Source organism: Zea mays, chromosome 4 (genome assembly GCF_902167145.1).
Source record: "Zea mays cultivar B73 chromosome 4, Zm-B73-REFERENCE-NAM-5.0, whole genome shotgun sequence".
NCBI classification, from domain to species: Eukaryota; Viridiplantae; Streptophyta; class Magnoliopsida; order Poales; family Poaceae; genus Zea; species Zea mays.
Genome location: NC_050099.1, coordinates 68211628 through 68234175, shown reverse-complemented (window position 1 = coordinate 68234175; position 22548 = coordinate 68211628).

The following is a 22548-nucleotide window of genomic DNA, read 5'->3' as shown; positions in this document are numbered from 1 at the left end:
CACCCAGGATAACAGTGCAACCACGAGTGCTATCATGGCTCTGGGTTTGGTAATTAGCTTTATATGCTTAGTACCTAGCAACCTTACCTGAAATATGGGCAAGTGGGGGAGCGGCATTGGTGGCAGCTCACGTTAACATGGGGACGTATGCTTGGCTAAGGTACCTTGCCTAGAGGGCCTCCACACCGACTTAGAAACCTTAGTGGATTGCTTTGTATTAAGTGTATTTTGTGAAAACCTCATAATGGATCCCTAGCCATTCACCTTGGTAGTGTTTACGGGTCCGATCAACCCAGGCTAGATGGGATACATGGCTTGTGGGTAAAGTTGTACCACCTCTGCAGAGTGTAAAACTGATATGTCAATCGTGCTCACGGTTAAGAGCAACCTGGACCCTCACATGATAATTGAACTTAAAGATGGACAATAAATCGAGATCTGATGATCTGCCAATGGTTTGCTTAAGTGGTTTTACTTAAGTGTTTTTGATATACTCTTATACCTTTGTTTAAATGGGATACTTGGGATACACACTTATTAGTAAGACATGTGTTGGTAATAAAATATTGACCAACTAAAATGCTTACTGCTCAACCTTAGCCTCACCTTGTTAAACTTGCATTAATTTTCCCCCCACTTGCTAAGCCCCGACCATAAGTGAGCTCACCCTTGCTAATATTTTGATCAGAGGGTGATGAAGAAGACCTTGATGGAGATTTCGATGAATACTGAGTCTAACGATGCGCCAGTCATCTTCCTATGGGAGATTACCCATGTTATTTCTGCTTTACTTTGATGATACATTTTAAGATACTATTATCTGGATGTTGTAATAAAGACTATTCTACTCTCTTTATGCCTTATTGCATTGTCTTTTGATATACTACAGTTGTGACATCAACATATGTGTGGAAAAGGGATCTTGGCACACATATGCTATGCATTCGGTTTTGCCCCCAGAACCGGGTGTGACAATCATGAAGAACAAGTCTTCATCATTCACAGATATAAAAACATAGTTACAAATGTAATAACATACTACATGTTTACTTCGTACTGAATGTATTGATAGTATCAAAGTTCATATTACACTGATACCTTCAGCTTGCTTGAAGGCAATGACATGAATGCAATTACATTCCAGCGTGAATAGTATAGGGGTACTGTTCATCTATTTATAGGCAATTGTACAGCTTCTGTAACCCCCTGAATTTGGGGGTAGAACTTTTTCTTCTTTTCTCTCACCAAATTCGGGCGTTACTCTTTTTTCTCTTCCTGTTTCGCTCCTTCTTCCCAATTTCAAACCAGTATGGTGACAAGTGTCCGTGTCATGTATAAAACCAAAACCTAAACGTCATGGGCCATCATGCCGAAGCGCATTTCTTTGTCTGATGTCGCATGTTTGTCTCATTCTATTTCGGATTTCGGTTCGCAATTGGATTTCGTTTAATGGTCGTGCATGTCGTGGGTTTCGATCCGTGATGTGGCCCAGCCCAGCCCAGCCCGGCCCGGCTCGCGCGCCCCTGGCGCCCCTGCCCTCCCCCTGCGTGCCCCCTCCCCCAGATCTGTTTGGCTCATTTGATTCTTCCCGTGCAGCAACCTCTCTCTCTCATCCCTCTCTCTCTCCCGTGGTGCCATAGGTTTTGGAGACGGTGATCGCCGGAGTTGGATCCCCGGAGGTGAGTTTTTCCCCTCCCCTTCCCTTCTCCTCTCTCTCCCTCTCCCTCCCCTTCTCTTCCCTGTGTGCGCCCTCCCCTTCTCCCCTGCGCGCGCGTCCCCGCCCCGGCCCCCTGCGTGGCGGCGGCGGCGCTCGCCCCTGTCCCTCCCCAGCGCGGAGACGCTCGCCCCTACCCTCCCCGCGGCACGGCAGCGCTCGCCCCTGCCCCCCGGCGCGGCGGCCCGCCCCTGCCCCTCCCTAGCGCGGCAGCGCTCGCCCCTGCCCCCCCGGCGCGGTGTCCTCGGCCCCTGCGTGCGGCCTCGGCCCCCTGCGCGTAGCCTTCGGCCCCTGCGCGCGGCGTCCCGGCCCCGGCGCGACTCGCGTGGCCTCGTTTACCCCCCTAACGCGTTCCCGCGTGCGCATACCCACGCGCGCGGTGATTATTTTTGGGTTTGTAGTTAATTTCAAACTCCGTAAGTTAGCATGCTGCGTCACGCGCTTCGTCGCGCGACGAATTTGTCTAATTTCATATCCTATTAATGTGCTGCGTCGCGCGCTTCGTCGCGCGACGATCCATTTTAATTTCAGGTTGTTTAATGTGTGACGTCGCGCGTGTAGTCACGCGACGTTCCACTTTAAACTCAGTTCAGTTGACGTATGCCATCGTGCGTTTCGTCGCGCGAAGCTTAACGTCTCTTTATAATTAATGCAAGTGTCTCGTTGTGCGCTCGGTCGCGCGACGAATCGTTGATTTCTTAATTCAATTTAAAGTGCTATGTCGCGCGTCTCGCCGCGCGACAATCCTTTTAATTTATCTTCAACCGCTTACAATGATTAGACATGAAACATGTCTTTACTTTATGCTAAACGTAGTGTCCACATTAATGCCCTTCAATTGAACGAGTGGTTTAATTTATAATAATGTAACATGATCGTTTCTCGACTGTCTTTTCCTCTTTCTCTCTTAACCGTAATTGCGAGCCCGCGTGGAACGTCTGTTTATTTATTGCATCCTATTGTATGGTGTACTGTTCTTTTGTATTAAATGTGTGGATGTATGTATGTTTGCGCTCGCATAGAGAACGATCCGGTTGAGGAGCCCGAAGAACTCGCAGTAGAAGCCCCTGAGCAGCAGTCGGTTGGTGGAGGCAAGTGTCCCTTGACCTATCTCCGTCCTATATATTCTTTAATTCACCTCCCGCATTTCACAGTTATAAATAAGGATTGACTAGATTTTGTTATCCATGTCCTTGTTTGTCACACCCGGTTTCAGAAGGCAAACCGAATGCGTACTGTGTACGTGCCAGGATCAGAATTTACGTACACAGCGATTACATAAATGAACATCATCGCACAGTGCTCGAATAATAACATAAAAGAGTATTAACTTATTACATCACAGAGTCAGAGACATCCACATAGTCATCAACTTAACGGATAAATCAAAGTGCTAAGCGAAACACAGTAAAGGTAAGGCCTTCACAGGCAGCTGACTGGGGGTTGCCGCCAACCCACGCCTAGAACTCGTCGTAGTCTTGGAACTCCTGGAAGTCTCCTTTCATGGCTTCGTCTTCTCCTAAGCAGTGGTTGCAATGTGGACAACCTGGTGTTTTATGGTAAAGCAAGGATGAGTACACATCAACGTACTCAGCAAATGCCCCGTTTGGCTGAAGTGGACTAGCTTTTATGTGGGGTTAGGCTCAAGCAATTGCTTTTAGTTGGTCAAGTATTTATTGTCAGTAGAAGCCAGATTTTATCATAAGACCCAAGTTATAATCCCAAAAGTACCTCCTCGGAGAGGAAATACTAGAATACATAATTAAAGTCACCATCATTAACCATCATCATTAAAGTCATCATCTAAGGTGTATCCGAAGTATCTCTAATCAAAGAGGATCCCAAGGCTGCTCTTAACCGTGAGCACGACTGATATATCAGTTTCATTACCCTCTGCAGAGGTCGCACACTTTACCCATGAGCCGTGATTCCTGTTTTGCCCGGGGAGAGCTAATCCCCATTGATCACTTTCTAGGTGGTCCGACAGGGTATCACTACGTAGCCTTTACAAAGATTCCCTAGAGGTCATAGCCGCCCGTTAGGTTTCTCCAGTTTGATAAACACAGTACCTCTCCCCGTAGGAGAGTGACTAACAAAAGCAAAATGAAAGAACCTCGGCACTCAGCCTCGGCAGAGCAAGCACTGTGCATGGACCCCATTGACGGCACGACGGCGAAGCAACTACACCTCTAGTTCCTCTAATTAGCTAAGGGCATCCCATTTCACCCTCATGGTTGCACTGTTATCCCGGGTGGTCTCTCAACGAACAGGTCCTTACGGAGAGGTACTCGGGAAATAGCCCGAGTCCCCTAAATGCCACAAGTATATCATCATATCCAGAATAAAATCATAGTATCATCATTGTATCTCATCATGTTCATTGATTAAAGTAAAGCGCTAGCATGTAGTTAACCATAGTAATCCGAAAGGTAAACAAGGATAAGGTAAATAGAAAGCTAGTCAATCCTCAGGTTTCAATTAAGTAGTGTGGGACAGTGAATTATAAATAGATAGGACATAATGGGTCAGAGGGCACTTGCCTTCACCAAGCTGCTACTCAGGGACTTCTTCTGCAACTTCCTCGGGAAACACAGACTGCCCGTTTTCTACGCAAAGTAATCATTCATTCTATGCACTTGGGAAATAACAAAAAAAGCAATATACCAAACATGTGCAGCAGAGAGATCACGGGTTCACAATAGAAAAGGATTGGCAATATGGTGTTCCCTAGGTTTAGAGTAGATGACTATACAAAGTGATTCATTATCCACTAACCAGGTCTATGTCACTATCATATTGTTCAGATAAAGTTAGTTTAGTGGTGGGGTTAAATCATTACATGGTGTTAAGTCTATGAACTTAAGTACCCCAACTTTTATTAAAGTCTACTATCTTTACTTTATTTCTATTAGGGTTCCAATAACATTAATTCTAAACTAAAGATCAACTATTAATTGGGACATAAAAACAGCAGGGAAACATTGTTTTAAACAGGTAGATAAAAATATTATGAACATTTTGCAATTTGGAGCACCTAATTTGGAGTTCATATGACAAAGTTATGAATTTTACAAGTTTAGGGATTAAAAATACTCTTTAAATACTTATTTCTGATTAAATAAAAGGTCCGAGGACCTAACTGCGAAATTCCAGGGACGGCGGGTTAATTTGTAGAAAACCGGGGGTCTCTTTAAGAAGTTTGCGCGGGCGAAGGGGTATCGGGCTCCTTCGGCCGTTGGATCTCGGATCGACGCTCGGGATTAGATCGGCGGGCAGGCGCGCGAGCGCGCGGAGGCGCGAGCGGCTGACAGGCGGGGCCGCGTGGGCAGAGCGGGCGCGAGCAGCTGACAGGCGGGGCCGCGCGGGCAGAGCGGGCGCGGGCGGCTGACAGGCAGGGCCCGGCGACAGGAAGGCGGGGTGCGGGGGGCGGCTCTGGGCCGTCAGATCCCAGGCGGACGGCCAAGATTAGGCTCGGGTTATTTAAAAAGGGACCGTCCGATCTGAGATGGACGGCGGGGATCGGGCGGCCAGCTTCGGTCCTCTTCTCCGACCAGTAGAGGTGGCGGCGCCCGTACACGCGGTGGGGGAGGTCGCCGGAGACAAGGGGCGCGGGGGCTCCGCGGGTCTTAGGGTGACCGGGATGGTCTGGGAGATTGGGGAAGGCACGGGGAACCTACTGGCGGGGGCTAAATCGCGATAGGAGCACTGGAGGGTGGCGGCCCACGGCGAGACGGCTCGGCGGCGGCGCCAACCGACTCCGACGAGAAATTAAGCACAACAGGGAGCAGGAGAGGGAAAAGGAGAGGGCAGGGGAGGTTCCTTACCTCAAGGCGTAGCCCAGGGACCTCTCGGTGGTGGTGAAGGCGCGACGACGGCTTGGGTCAACGGTGGCGGACAACGGCGGCTGCGCGGAGGACGGCGGGTGAGCGCGGGCAGAGGAAATCAGGGAGGGAGAGGAGAAATTGGAGTGTGTCCCGAGTTGCGGACGTCGAGGCAAAGCTCACCGTGGCAGAGGGCACGGCGGGGCTCCGACGTCGACGGGGAAACGGGCTCGGGACGGCGGCGGGCAACAGCGGCTCCTCTCTGGCGTGCGCGCAGCGTGGGGGAGGTTGAAAAGAGGTTCTACAGGTGCGCAAATGAGGGAGGGAGAGGGTGAGCGGGGCTCTGGGGCTCAAGTGGCCGAGGGCGGGGCGGTTGCGAGCTCTACGCGCGACGTGGGCGCGGAGTCCTCGGTGCGCGCAACTCGAGAGGGCGGTTACGCGGGGACGAGGGAGCTGACAGAGGGGGCCCGCGAGCAGAGAGAGCGAGGGAGCGGGCGCACGCGCGGGGAAAGCGGCAGCGCCGACAGGGCGGGCCTGCCAGGACAGAGAGAGGGAGGGGGAAACGGGCGCGCGCGCGGAATAGGCCGGCTGGGCCGAAAGGCCGAGGGGAACAGGGGTGCGGGCCACTTTACCTTTTTCTTTTATTTTAGCAATTGTTTTCCCTTTTCTTTTTATTTACTCCATTTGATTCAAATCCAAATATGCCACAAATTCAAATTAGCACCCTCAAGCATATGCATCAAACAAAAGTGAAGTTTAGGGTTCAACATGATGCAACATTTCATACTCCCTTGGAGTTTAGCCTACTAGATCATAATTACAAATAAAAAAAATAACCACTCTTCTTCTATAGAAAAGAGAAAGAGGAGATTGGGAAAGGTGTGAAGAGAGGAGTAACACCTGAATTTGTGAATATGAGCAAAGAAATTTTATACCCCAAATTCAGGGTGTTACAAACCTATCCCCCTTAAAAGAATCTTGCCCCGAGATTCAAGGTTGGTCAGCAAAGAGTTCAGGGTATTTGGCTTTCAGATCATCTTCTCGTTCCCAGGTTGCTTCTTCCTCCTAGTGGTGACCCCACCTGACTTTGCACATTCTGATGGTGTTCCTCCGGGTGACTCTGTCTGCAAACTCCAGAATCTGCGTTGCCTTCTCTATGTATGTCAGATCCTCTTGGACCTCCAAGTCCTCCACTGGCAACTGTTCTTCTGGTACTCGCAGACACTTCTTCAATTGCGACACGTGGAACACATTGTGCACTGCCGACAAACTTTCTGGTAGGTTGAGCTGGTAGGCCACTTCTCCACGCTTTGCTTGAATCTGATATGGTCCAACGTACCGAGGTGCTAACTTGCCCTTGACTCCGAACCTTCTGACTCCTCTGATAGGCGACACCTTCAGATAGACGTAATCTCCCACTTCAAAACTCAGTTCTCTTCTCCTTCTGTCAGCATAGCTTCGCTGCCTTGATTGTGCTATCTTCAGATTCTCTTGAACCATTTTGATATTCTCTTCGGCTTCAAGCAAAATGTCGGGGCCAAACACCTGTCTCTCTCCAGGCTGGTCCCAATGCAGCGGAGTCCTACAACTCCGTCCATAGAGCGCCTGAAACGGTGACATCTTCAAGCTGGCCTGGTAACTATTGTTGTAGGAGAATTCTGCATAAGGTAACCTTTTGTCCCATCCTGACTTGTCTTGCAACGCACAGGCTCTCAACATATCTTCGAGGATCTGATTAGTTCTTTCAGTCTGACCGTCTGTCTGCGGGTGATAAGCCGAGCTGAAGTTCAAATGTGTGCCCAAGGCTTCTTGTAGCTGCTGCCAAAAATGAGAGGTGAACTGTGTTCCTCGATCTGACACTATCTTCTTCGGCACACCATGAAGGCAGACTATCCGAGACATGTATAACTCAGCTAATGTTGCTCTGGTGTATGTTATCTTCACAGAGTATGAAATGGGCCACCTTTGTTAAGCGGTCCACAACCACCCAGATGGAATCATAGCCGACCCGGGTACGAGGTAGGCCAACTATAAAATCCATCCCGATCTCATCCCACTTCCACTGAGGAATTTGCAATGGCTGCAACAGTCCGGCGGGCTTCTGATGCTCTGCTTTGGTTCTTTGATAGCTATCACAGATGGCGACATATTCTGCGATTTCTCTTTTCATGCCATACCACCAAAACCTCCTTTTAAATCCTGATACATCTTTTCACTTCTAGGGTGTATGGAGTAGGCTGTCTCATGAGCTTCCTTGAGGATCAGCTCCCGAATAGGTTTGATGTCGGGAACACACAATCGGTCCTTGAACCATATTACTCTCTCTTCATCCTCTTGAAAGTCTTTGCCTCTTCCTTCTAAGATCAGCTGCCGGATCTTGTTGATGTTTTCATCATCCTTCTGCCCTTCTTTGATCTCCCGCTCTAGGGTGGGCTCTAATTCCACTGTTACTCCTTGTGTACTGTTCAGAAAACCGAGACTCAGTCTGTCGAACTCCTTGGCTAACTCATATGACATTGGGTACGTGGCCATCATATTGACTTGACTCTTCCTGCTCAGAGCATCTGCAACAACATTGGCTTTGCCTGGATGGTAATGTATCTCCAACTCGTAGTCCTTGATCAATTCCAACCATCTTCGCTGCCTCATGTTTAACTCTGACTGGGTGAATATGTATTTCAGACTTTTATGATCTGTGTAGATGTCGCACTTCTGCTCATACAGGTAATGCCTCCATGTCTTTAAAGCATGAACCACTGCTGCCAACTCTAGGTTGCGTGTGGGATAATTTTTCTCATGGATCTTTAGCTGTCGAGATGAGTATGCTACAACTCTTCCTTCTTGCATTAGCACACATCCCAATCCGATGTAGGAAGCATCGCAGTATACCGAGAATGGCTTGTGAACATCAGGCAGAACTAACACAGGTGCTGTAGTCAATCTATTCTTCAGTTATTCAAATGCCTCTTGGCACTTTTGGGTCCACTTAAACTCAACTTTCTTCGCTAGCAACGCTGTCATTGGTCTAGCAATCTTTGAAAAGCCTTCAATGAAACGCCTATAGTATCCGGCCATTCCAATGAAACTCTTGATTCCACGAACATCCTTCGGTGCTTTCCAGTTCAGGATATCTGCTACTTTCTTTGGATCCACAGCTAACCCATCTTGGTTTATGATGTGACCCAGAAATAAGACTTCATGAATCCAGAACTCGCATTTACTCAGCTTGGCATACAACTGATGCTCTCGTAGCCTTTGCAATACCATCTTCAAATGCTCCACATGTTCTTCCTCACTTCGAGAATATATGAGAATATCATCGATGAACACTACCACAAACTTGTCTAGATAGTCCATGAACACACTGTTCATCAGATACATAAAGAAGGCTAGCGCATTTGTCAAAACAAAGGACATAACTGTATACTCATATAACCCATACTTGGTGATGAATGCTGTCTTCGGTATGTCTGAGGGTCGGATTCTGAGTTGATGGTAACCTGATCTCAGATCTATCTTCAAGAATACGCTGGCACCTCTGAGCTGGTCAAACAGATCTTCTATTCTTGGCAGGGGGTACTTGTTCTTAATGATGACTTCATTCAGGGCTCTGTAATCTATACACATCCTTTTGGTACCATCTTTCTTCTCTACAAACAATACCGGAGCGGCCAAAGGCGAGGTACTTGGTCTGATGTAACCCTTCTCTAACAGCTCATCTATCTGCTTCTTGAGTTCCACCAATTCTGGTCTAGACACTCGATAGGCTCTTTTAGAAATGGGGGCGGTACCAAGGATAAGCTCTATGGCAAATTCGACTTTTCTCTCGGGTGGCATGCCCGTTAATTCCTCGGGAAACACATCTGGAAAGTCCGACACAACCCTAATAGCCTCGAGCGGGTTGGCCTCCTTGCTATCAACCGAAATCTGGTGACAATCTCCTTTAGTTGTTTTAGGCATTCTTAGCTCAGCCACTACCTCCTCTCCGGACGGGGACTTCAATGTTACGGTCCTCTTGTCACAGCTAATGTTTGCTTCATACTTCATTAACCAATTCATCCCTAGGATGACATCTACCCCAGGGGTGTCTATTACTATTAGGTCGCTGGGGAACCCTATCCCCCTTATTTCCACCCTTATATTTGAGCATATTTTATCTGCTTGCACTTTACCAACGACCGAATTAATCCTCATGGGCGGCATCATTGCCTCTACTGAGATGTTATGCATTTCTACCCATGTTGCAGTGACAAATGAATGAGTTGCACCAGTATCAAACAACACTTTTGCTGGATGAGATTCGACTGAGAACATACCTACTACCACATCTGGTGCATCCTGGATCGCTTCGGCCTCCAAGTGGTTCACCTTTCCACGGTTGTACGCTTGACCACGATTACCTGCTGCCTGTTGAGGTACACCTTGCCTTGCTGGAGCATTGAGATTTGTCTGCTGCTGCGCCATCTTCTTTGGGCAATGCATCGCCTAGTGACCTTGCTCTCCACAGTGGAAGCATCCTCTGCCTCCTCCTTGTGCTGGGGCTGCTTGGTTGTTCTGATTCGTTGCTGGGGCAGGAAGGCGAGGTGTCTGGTTGTTCTGTCTCTGATACTGGTTACCTCCCTGCTGACTGTTCTAACGATACTGCTGCTGCTGTGGGTACTGCCTCTGAAACTGCTGCTGGTACGGGCGCTGACTCTGATGCTGGTATCCCTGTGGATGACTAGTCTTGCCTTGCCGAGATGAACTGCCTGAGAAGCGGGGGCGGCTGATGCTCCCGGACTGTGGTCCACTCATCTTGCGCTTCCGATCTTCCATATCCTTGCGCTTCTTCTCGGTCATGATTGCCCTATCGATCAGGTGCTGGAAGGTGGGGAAGGTGTGATTCATCAGCTGGTAATGCAGGGGATCCACCAAACCCCTCATGAACCTGTACTGCCTTTTAGCATCAGTGTTGACGTCTTCAGGTGCATAACGAGATAGCTGCAGAAACTTGTCCCTGTATTCACTAACAGACAGGGGTCCCTGCTTTAGAGCCAGAAATTCCTCCTTCTTCACGATCATCAGTCCCTCTGGAACATGGTACCTGCGTAAACTCTCGCTGAATTCCTCCCAAGTGATGGCTTCGGGGTCAGCATGGGTGGCGAGGTAGGACTCCCACCAGGACTGGGCTGCTCCTTTTAGTTGGTGGGGACCATACAGAACCTTCTCCCTGTCATCACATTGGGCGGTGCGCAGTTCCCTTTCCACTGCACGCAGCCAGTCTTCTGCATCCATGGGGTCGGCAGAGTGCGCGAAGGTAGGAGGGTGCCCTCTCATGAACTCGCCACGCTTATCCAGTGGCATCTGGGGCATCTGCACTTGCAACTGGGGTTGGGGTTGCTGTTGAGCCTGCTCCATGGCTGCCAGAGTCTGCCCAATAGCCTGCACTGCCTGAGTTTGCATCAAGAACATCTGCTCCACTGTCATCGGGGGTGGCGGGGGAGGCTGCCTCTGATGTTCCTCCTGCTGGGCACGCTGCTCTTGCCGAACACGCCTGTTACATCGGTGTCTGTTGTCAGACATCTGTGGAAGACATTCACACATCAGCATTGATCTTACAATCCTTCATCATAAGAAAAGAGAATACAGAATTCTTCATGACACTGAGTGAACAAAGAACTTCACTGGTCCTCATTATGATCCAATACAGCTTCTCAGATAAAAAGGGAAGTAGAAGTAAATGGTTTCCCAACTAAATAACTGACTTCATTAACATCACTAGCTAAGCCAAACTGCAGGGGAAACCCACATGTTGGCAACAGTCATTACAAAGATTCAAATCCAGCACAAGTTCATCATAACAAGCATGTAAGCAACTGATAAGCAAACTAAACTGAATGGAAGCAACTGATAAGCAAACTAAACTGACTATCTAAGACTGAGACATCTGACTTAAGAATTTATTACAAACTCCGACGCTAACGATCTAAGGATCCAGATCTATCCTGGTCTTACAGGCAGGGGAACCATAAGTGTGGTGACCACGTGGCGGCGAGCGGTAAGGGTGCTGAGTCCCAACAGGAGCGGGGAACCACCCTCCTGGTGGCGGCGCTCTGCCAGCTCAGCACACAACTCAGCAATCTCCGTTCGAGCCCTGCTCAGCTCGTCCAGAGAGTGGTCCAGCTCGGTGTTAAGCACCGCGACTAGGTTGACTGTGCTGCTCAACCTAGGGTTATCCTGACCAATAGGCGAGACAACCACACTCTCTGTGCTACCAGTAGGACGGCGGGGGTAGTACCTAAGGTTAAGACCGTCGGCCACCCCACCGAATAAGGAACAGTACTGGGAGAGTGCACGCCGTGCTGCGTCCTGCATAGCCGCCTCTGCAGTGTCCCTCTCGGAGATGGAGTAATGCTCCGAAACGGCCTCTGCACCCCGGAGGTCATCCTCCGGACGGCGAACCAGGCAGGTAGCCCCCCAGCGGTCCGGGTACCTCCCGCGACTGTGCTGGTAGACTACATAACGATACTCGATCGACCAGGTGTGCCGGTCGAAAGCCTGGCGCAACAAGGTGTCGAGTGCGTCGTGGAAGTGACAACCGCGAGCGGCGTCACGGGTGATGGGTCGGGCGACCCATCCCTCCGCCTCCTGCGGCTCAGAGGACTCTGTGCTGTGGTCTGAGTCATCGTCGTCGTCGGGGTCTCCTCCAAGACCTCCTCCAGTAGCTCCTCCAACAGCCGGGGCGTCCTGCGGTGGTGCAGGGGGCGCCTCCAGCTGAGGAACAGAGGAACGGCGCCTCACGGACTCCACCTCCTGCTCAGGTGGGGAGGAAGAGCCCTGCTGCTCCCTCTGCTGATGCTAGCGCTCCTGCTCCTCATGCAGGCGGTGGTGTAGCCTCTCCAGGTGACTTGACTGACCGGACACGGTGCGGCGCAGAGGACGCTCCGCAAGGCAAGACGGCAGGAAAGGAATCACCGACTTACGAGCAGTGTGTCTAAGACGAGCCATCTACAAAAGACACCGTAAGCATAAGATTAAGAACAGAACTAATATGACAAGTAAGTAAACCATAGACAGAACAAAATAAAATTTTAGCAAGGTATGATATAATATATATATATATGTAGTAAAACATAGGGTTGGTCGAGGTGACCGACTTTTGAAGTGACACCAGAGGTCAAGGTGAGAGTGAAGGTCAATAGTCCTTAGTACGGCCAGTGCTACTCTAGGTTAGCGGTCCTACAGTCAACCTGGCTTTGATACCACTTATGTCACACCCGGTTTCAGAAGGCAAACCGAATGCGAACTATGTATGTGCCAGGATCAGAATTCACGTACACAGCGATTACATAAATGAACATCATCGCACAGTGCTCGAATAATAACATAAAAGAGTATTAACTTATTACATCACAGAGTCAGAGACATCCACATAGTCATCAACTTAACGAATAAATCAAAGTGCTAAGCGAAACGCAGTAAAGGTAAGGCCTTCACAGGCATCTGACTGGGGGTTGCCGCCAACCCACACCTAGAACTCGTCGTAGTCTTGGAACTCCTGGAAGTCTCCTTCCACGACTTCGTCTTCTCCCGAGCAGTGGTTGCAATGTGGACAACCTGGTGTTTTATGGTAAAGCAAGGATGAGTACACATCAACGTACTCAGCAAATGCCCCGTTTGGCTGAAGTGGACTAGCTTTTATGTGGGGTTAGGCTCAAGCAGTTGCTTTTAGTTGGTCAAGTATTTATTGTCAGTAGAAGCCAGATTTTATCATAAGACCCAAGTTATAATCCCAAAAGTACCTCCTCGGAGAGGAAATACTAGAATACATAATTAAAGTCACCATCATTAACCATCATCATTAAAGTCATCATCTGAGGTGTATCCGGAGTATCTCTAATCAAAGAGGATCCCAAGGCTGCTCTTAATCGTGAGCACGACTGATATATCAGTTTCATTACCCTCTGCAGAGGTCGCACACTTTACCCATGAGCCGTGATTCCCGTTTTGCCCGGGGAGAGCTAATCCCCATTGATCACTTCCTAGGTGGTTCGGCAGGGTATCACTACGTAGCCTTTACAAAGATTCCCTAGAGGTCATAGCCGCCCGTTAGGTTTCTCCAGTTTGATAAACACAGTACCTCTCCCCGCAGGAGAGTGACTAACAAAAGCAAAATGAAAGAACCTCGGCACTCAGCCTCGGCAGAGCAAGCACTGTGCCTGGACCCCATTGACGGCACGACGGCGAAGCAACTACACCTCTAGTTCCTCTAATTAATTAGCTAAGGGCATCCCATTTCACCCTCATGGTTGCACTGTTATCCCGGGTGGTCTCTCAACGAACAGGTCCTTACGAAGAGGTACTCGGGAAACAACACGAGTCCCCTAAATGCCACAAGTATATCATCATATCCAGAATAAAATCATAGTATCATCATTGTATCTCATCATGTTCATTGATTAAAGTAAAGCTCTAGCATGTAGTTAACCATAGTAATCCGAAAGGTAAACAAGGATAAGGTAAATAGAAAGCTAGTCAATCCTCAGGTTTCAATTAAGTAGTGCGGGACAGTGAATTATAAATAGATAGGACATAATGGGTCAGAGGGCACTTGCCTTCACCAAGCTGCTGCTCAGGGACTTCTTCTGCAACTTCCTCGGGAAACATAGACTACCCGTTGTCTACGCAAAGTAATCATTCATTCTATGCACTTGGGAAATAACAAAAAAAAGCAATATACCAAACATGTGCAGCAGAGAGATCACAGGTTCACAATAGAAAAGGATTGGCAATATGGTGTTCCCTAGGTTTAGAGTAGATGACTATACAAAGTGATTCATTATCCACTAACCAGGTCTATGTCACTATCATATTGTTCAGATAAAGTTAGTTTAGTGGTGGGGTTAAATCATTACATGGTGTTAAGTTTATGAACTTAAGTACCCCAGCTTTTATTAAAGTCTACTATCTTTACTTTATTTCTATTAGGGTTCCAATAACATTAATTCTAAACTAAAGATCAACTATTAATTGGGACATAAAAACAGCAGGGAAACATTGTTTTAAACAGGTAGATAAAAATATTATGAACATTTTACAATTTGGAGCACCTAATTTGGAGTTCATATGACAAAGTTATGAATTTTACAAGTTTAGGGATTAAAAATACTCTTTAAATACTTATTTCTGATTAAATAAAAGGTCCGAGGACCTAACTGCGAAATTCCAGGGACGACGGGTTAATTTGCAGAAAACCGGGGGTCTCTTTAAGAAGTTTGCGCGGGCGCGAGCGGCTGACAGGTGGGGCCGCGCGGGCAGAGCGGGCGCAGGCGGCTGACAGGCGGGGCCCGACGACAGGAAGGCGGGGTGCGGGGGGCGGCTCTGGGCCATCAGATCCCAGGCGGACGACCAAGATTAGGCTCGGGTTATTTAAAAGGGACCGTCCGATCTGAGATGGACGGTAGGGATCGGGCGGCCAGCTTCGGTCCTCTTCTCCGGCCAGTAGAGGTGGCGGCGCCCGTACACGCGGCGGGGGAGCTCGCCGGAGACAAGGGGCGCGGGGGCTCCGCGGGTCTTAGGGCGACCGGGATGGTCTAGGAGATTGGGGAAGGCGCGGGGAACCTACTGGCGGGGGCTAAATCGCGATAGGAGCACCGGAGGGTGGCGGCCCATGGCGAGACGGCTCGGCGGCGGCGCCAACCGACTCCGACGAGAAATTAAGCACAACAGGGAGCAGGAGAGGGAAAAGGAGAGGGCAGGGGAGGTTCCTTACCTCAAGGCGTAGCCCAGGGACCTCTCGATGGCGGTGAAGGCGCGACGACGACTCGGGTCAACGGTGGCGGACAACGGCGGCTGAGCGGAGGACGGCGGGTGAGCGCGGGCAGAGGAAATCAGGGAGGGAGAGGAGAAATTGGAGCGTGTCCTGTAACACCCATGGTGTTACTATAACTAAAACTTGAGCATGGCATCATAAGCATTGGCATTGCATATGTTTGACACACCTAGAGTGCATTCACTAGGCAAAAATTTCAAACAAGTTGTATTGTTTTAATGTTTTGCAAATAGGACCCTGGATAGGAAGCTTTACCCTAAATGGGGATTAAAGGGGTAAAACATAACCCAACTTGATAAAATCTAAAAACTTTAGGGGAATAGTCATAAAATGTTCTCAAAAATAAAGTTGAATCACATTTATACCCCTGAGATACCAAAAACCCTAATTAGAACCCTGGAAAACCCTGAAACCAAACCCTAGGGGCTTATGTGCAAAATTAGTCCACTTTTGAACTAAAGTGCAAAAACCAGGTTAAATAAGTATCTCAAGTTCTTTGGTTCCCAAATGTGTGGACTTGTAAGCCAAACCCTAAGTTTTGGACTTAAATGTAAAATGGACCTCAATTAAGTTCTATACTAAGTCTGAAATTTAGTGTTGAAGGCTCAACTTTGGGGCTTTGTAACTTTCAAAGCATAGGGTTTTTGCCCAAAGTGACCACAACAAGTTTGTAGCCCAATTATAGGAGAACAACTTTGTTTAAGGATTCAAGCCATGTTCTTATGAGAAATGTGGAGAAAATCTCAACCCAAGTTGGACTGTCAGGCTGGTTCTGTCTGAACATCAGACTAACAGATTCATGCCCTCAACTTCAAGCTTAAATTCCATCTTGATCCAATGGGTTTTTTGTGGCATCATCATATTACAAAGTTGCAGATGGTGTATTGCTCTACAAATTTGCTGCAGAGCCTCGGATTGGTTGCCATGGAAATTTGAGAGAAAACGTGACCTAAACATGATCTGTCAGGTGCTCTAATGAGGTCTCGCCATGGTACAGTCCCGAAATGGATCAGATTGCCAGCACCGCGTGTTCGCCGCCGACGACCTCCCTGCGCGAAGATTCGTGCCGTCACCGCCGTGATTGTGACCAAAGCAACTGGATAGCGCTCGGGTTCTTAGAAATATCGCCGCCGTGGATAACTCCGGCCAGTAAACTATTCCGGCCGTCTTGTCCACTTGCCGTGCGGTCGGTCGAAGTTATCCTCGCTGGAGTTGGCTGTCCGACGACCGAACGCCACGTGCCTTCGTAGTTACCACGTCGCAACCCCCGGGGCCATACTGGTCTGATGACCGCCGGGAGGACCGTCACGGTAGGGAGGCCACGAATCACCATGCCGGTGACTCACTTCCTCTGACCGCCACCGCGCTCAACCCAAATTCTCGGCCACCGCTATCGCCCCCTATAAATTGAAGCCACCGTGAGCTCCGCAGGGTCATCACGCACCCAGCCACCAGATATCGTCCTCAATCGTTCACCTGAGAGCTCGAATTTTGGATTCCCCCCCAATTCGGTTTCCGCCACCGCGATGAACACCTCCCCGTGGCCAACCCAACTCAGGTTAGTTCCAGTGTCTCTGTTGCTTGTTCTAGTGTCCCTAGACCCTCGTCAAGCTCTACGACCCACCTAATGGAGCTAGACCACCCTGGGTTGCCGTGAACGCCCGTGTTCTTCCCCGATGCCCGCGGTCACCGTGGCCAAAGCAAACCGAGTAGCCATTCTTGGAATTAGTGGAGGGGAAACGCTCACTAGATCTTGAATTTGGGTTCGACCAAAGAAGGGCGCCAGTCTTTGAGCAAATTGTCCGATGCGCGTGCTCGTCGGAGCTCTGCACGACGCCGTCCGCCGTCGAGGGTGTCAGCGTGTAAAAGAATAAGAACGCAGGGGCCTTTCTGAAAATGTCAGTGACTCCCCGAAATAGTGCGAGGGTTTCTTCTGTGTTTATTCAAGACGCAAGGGTCGTTTGTGCAAAGTCGCCGTGGTCGAGCGCGCGCGGGCGCATTTCTGCTGTAGTTGGGCCGACTTGGATTGATTTCGGCCCAAGTCTGTTCATTGTTTTCCTTTTTCTATTTTTAGCCAGCTTTAGAAATCTGTAGAAAAATGGAAAAATTGTGAAACCAATTTTTCCTAAGCTTGTTATTTTCCCTAGAATTTAATAAAAATAGTTTCATGATTTTTAAGTAAAATAAGGAATTTTGATGCATTTAAACTAGCTTAAACCATTAGTTCTGGATTTTTAGAAAATAGATAATAATCCCAAAATTGCCCAAACTTTTTATGTGAGCTTTACACATTATTTAGAAGCCATGGGTAGAGTTTGAATTGATTTAGACCATGTTTGATAACTAGAACCCAAAACCCCTACCCCTGCCCTTTGAACTCCTTTACTGACTCCGGAAACCCTAAGTTCTCGGAGTTCCGTGAAGGAAAGTTGTATTCAAGACTTAGTTAATAAATCTTTATTATCTTTGCACTCTCATGAGCATTACATGGCATTCATTCTTATATATATACCTATATGGTTATATTTAGAAAACGAAGAAGAGAGTGAGGTGACTCAAGAGAAGACACCACCACCTTTGAAACCTCAGGCAGAGACTTGACTCTACTTCGACATCTGCGGGTCCGAGCCTGACTCACCTACGAACGAAGGCAAGCCCCGGTGCATTTGCCACCTTCCTTGATGTTTTTAAAATCTTTCTCACTTGATTGCTGCATTAGGTGATAGGAGTTGCTTGATAAAACCATTCCTGCATTACCTTCCTTGATCTTGATTACCCTCCTTGAAACCCTGTTTTTACAAAAAGGTTTTACTATGCTTAGTATTGCTTAGAAAAACAAAAGGATTTTGTTTTACAAAAGATGTTTGGCAAAGTGGGAGGGTTGTTTTCGAAAATAAAACTTGATGGTGAATCCATCATGGCCATCATGGATTCAACATCGGAAAAGATGTACCTCTGCCAGGTACCAAGTTTTTGGGTTAAAAGATTAAGCTGAGACCGGGCGGGTGACTTGCACGAGAAAGGAGTCTCGGTGTAGTGTCTCCGTCTGAGTCGATTAAGGACCTTGTCGATGTAGGCTTGATGATCGAGGACCCTTTAACTGGTCACATGCCTCGTCATGGGTAAGCCTTGCCTCGGGCAGACTAAGGCCAGAATAAGATAACACGAAATGGGCATGGAGCGGTGGCGAGAGTAGCGTGTACCCTCCGTGGCAAGAGGCTGGACGGTGGTGTATCTGTGCTCTCGGTTTGCGTGAACCTGATCTGGTCTTAAGAACCCCGGTGGCGGGTTGACATATGCAAGGGTTAAGTGCTACATATGTCGTGTGATTGGAGATCCTCAGCTGAGTATAATCGATTCGGATCGCCGTACCTTCGCGGTTATGAAGACTTGGTCACTGACCTACACGTAGCATTCCACTAAAGATGATGGGCTTTTTTTAAGAAATTGGCTAGTGCAGGACCAGTGATTGAACTAGGGTAGAAAGAACTCTAGTGCAGGTAATTTTACTTAACTTGACAAATAAAATTGGATTTTTAAGGATCCACTTTAGTAAGCATTTCTGCAAAACAGAGTCTTTGATTATTGAAAAGCCTTACCTTGACTCCCATATAACCAGCATACCCTTGAGAGTCTTTTCTTTAGTCGGGTAAGACTTGCTGAGTAATTCCATACTCAGGGTTTATCCCTTCGTTGTTTTTAGGTGAGGAAGTAGCAGATTTCTGCTGCTTCTGTGCCAAGGTGGTTCCCAAAAAAGAAAAACAAGACTGAAGTGCGGGAGGATTCAGTCCTCCACATAGGATCTTTTGCTTATAACTTATCGGGAGGAGTCTGTGCCTCCCTTAGTTTGTATAATATTACTACTCAGCACTCGCCTTTTTAGTTCTGGTCTGTAATAAAATAACTTAAGCTTGCTTTTAAAATAAATGTAATTTATGTAATCGCTTCCGCATTTCTTTATCTCCGATGTTCTGTAATGTCTGCAAGACGGGTGAAACGTTCCTGGTAAGGTAAGGAAAGATACCGAACTTGTCAAGTGACTTAGGAACATCTACAGGGTGTCTGATGTCTGTTAGACAAGGACAACTGTAGGTGGGCCTAATTACTTGGGAGGTTCCGTCACAGCTGGTATCGGAGCGTAGCCCTTCTTTGCAGATATTATGAGGCATCTTCAAAAGATTTTTCTAAAAGTCTTACCTAGAAACTCTTTTCCCTTCTTACCTAAGTATTCTGAAGAGTCAATCTTAAAGACCAGATAGGAAGAGTGCAATGTATAGAAGGTTGAATCAACTAAGGTTGATTCTGTAATTACACATGCATCATGCTAAGCACTATATTAATAAAATTTCCCCCTTAGAGAAATGTTGTCGCGCATCAGAAAGACCGCGCGCAAATCTACTAGACCCATTGGCATACCCCGCCATTAACTTGCCCCAAGACATGAAGAAAGTAGCAGTGGTAGCAACAATCCTATCGGGGATCTGGAAGCACAAGTTGAACTGCTTCAATCAGAACTCCGTCATAGGAATAATCTATGGGTCGCAGATGCAGCCATCCGCTACTTGCAAGACCAACTCACGAAACGAGATCTAGCGCTCGGTTGGGCGGTTAACTCTCGTCCATTTGCCGGGACTAGGGAAGCCAAAGCTCGAGCCCATGTGGAGGAGCTTAGCTTAGCCATGGATAACTTGCAGGTCTATTATAATACACTACATGAAGAAGTTCATGTGTTGTATTCACAACTACACCCGAACGTCCATGCGAATCCTGTCGGGATGGAAGCCGGACCTTCTCATGTAGCGGGAGAAGCACTTGATGGTGGACTAGACCTTTTTAGGCCCCTCCCTCTATGAAGTTGGTTGACGAATGGTCTTCCTCGCCCGACAGTAAAGCTACCAAAAGTGAAAAGAAGTGGCTTATCAGGTGCCCGTAACATTGGCCGGACGGAACTTACCTACTAATATGATCGTTCTGAAAGGCCAAGACATAAATGTTATCTTGGGCATGAACTGGTTAGCCCAGCAAAAAGCAATTCTCAACCCTGATCCAAGAACCATCAGGTTGAGTTATGACCAATAGAGAGTTGATGACTTGATTGCCTAAACCAAGATTAGGCTATATTCGTATTTAGTGAACCATGACCCGACCCAAAAGTCGAATTTTCCGTTATCACTTCATGACCACACCCGTACAAATAAATGCCTAGATAATTTCCTTGTCAAACCTAAGGTGTACCTAGACTTCAAACAAGGATCTCAAGTCAAGCCTCCTTTTAGAGCCATTCTCTTGATCAGCTGATGCAGGTTGAAGTCTCTAGTGTATTTGGCCTCTCCTTGCGGATCGTCGTGTTGCTCTATTAACCCAACCTAGAAAAGACATGTCCGACCATTTCCTTGAATTTGATGCCTTTGGTTTCTTCATATCTATCGAAGGCATACCAACTTAAGCCTTGACCTTGTGATCTCTGCGATGGGCATAGAAATATGCTTGGGCTGAATTAATAGTCTCCCATCATACTTCTTTCATCAAGTTTAGGTTATGGCCATGCCTTGTTCACTTCCTTGGGCCATGATCTATTTGGCGCTCTACTTGTAGCCATCTTTACTGGTGGAGTATCCCTTTGTATGTAGTCACCCTTGCTCAATCTATTGGTGTCGCGTGAGATTTATTATTGGTTATGTCTAGTAATGGTGTTATGACTAAAATCGGTGATACCGCGCTGAAACCGAGGGCCTCCGGTGGGTGCACACACATGGTTGCGCTACTTGGCACGCGCTAGTATCACAGTTAGTAGTCATAATCCATTATAAGACTATATTGATATGTTATCTCTACACAAATTATTCTTACCACGTGAGATTCATTATTGGTACCAGTTTTGTAATGGTGTCATGGTTAAGGACTTATGGTACCGCGGCGAAGCTGAGAGCCTCCTGTGAATGTGCACCCAGGATTTTGCTGCTTGGCGCATGTCGGTATCGAGGTCTCTAGTCATGATCCATTATGGAATTACACTGATGTGTTATCTCCCATTGACCTTTCCTTGAAACAATTTCTATGTTGTTTGTGAAAGAGATCAAGCAACATCTGTCATTTCCGTTGGATCAAAAGGGCATACCACTTTCATATGTGGTCTTATTTCTTTTGATCTTGGTAGTGACTACTCATATAAGTTCCCTGTACATCCTTTGTGTAAAGGTGAAGCCTTGGAGCTTGTTAGTGTTGGACAACAACTAATTAGCTCCCAAAATGGGGATCTGTTTTCCCTACTGCTGAGATACAAGAGTTTGTTCATTCGCTTTCCTAATTAATCCATGTATTCCCTAACCAAGTGGATAATTCATCTTGCATGAAGAAACGGATGAACAACATGACCAAATGGATTTTTACCCAAATGCATGACCTTTTGCTTGCAAATGTGAACTCTCAACCCCTTGGCTTACCAATGGTATTGAGAGGATTTGCTTAATATCAAAAGTAGTTCAACAAGTTGGTTTTGACTAACTTGTAACTGCCCGTTGAACGAATGCTGAGTTTAGAGATTGTTTTATCGAGTTGTCTAAACTCACTTTGGTTCAACCCACCCTAAAGAAAGTACTTACCAAAATGAGATTAAGTCAGCCAATAGCCACCTAATCATCGCTCTAGTCGTGCCTCGACCGTCTCACGTGTGTTTTTCCTGCATGTGTGATCATGCCGATCCATGACTAGTGCTGGATAAAATGGACTGGTTGCAAAGTCCGCATTTGTAGATCCCTCCGCTGGTAATTTTTCTTGAATCTATATCACCCTTCGTGGACTTGGATTCCCTGGCTAACACGAGTTATCCGTGATGTTATTCGACATTCACACCCGTCTCGTGTGCTATGAACTTACTGCAACCACTTGTTGGTAAACCTCTTTCTGTGTGTTTTACCCAAGATGGTGCATCTGATTCTATTTGAGTAAAGTTGCATAATTGCCACCCAACAGACTCAGATAGTACAGTGTCATCAGAAAAAGCAAATTGCACACATGGAACCTTGTGTGTTCTTCTGGTGGGCAAAGATGAAGATTGAAATTGCACGCTATGTGGCTAGATGTGACACTTATAAACGTGTCAAGGCCATATACATGAAGACTGCTGGTCCATTACAATCTTTACCTATCCCAGCATGGAAATGGGAAGATATTGTATGGATGTCATTGTGGGATTACCCAGG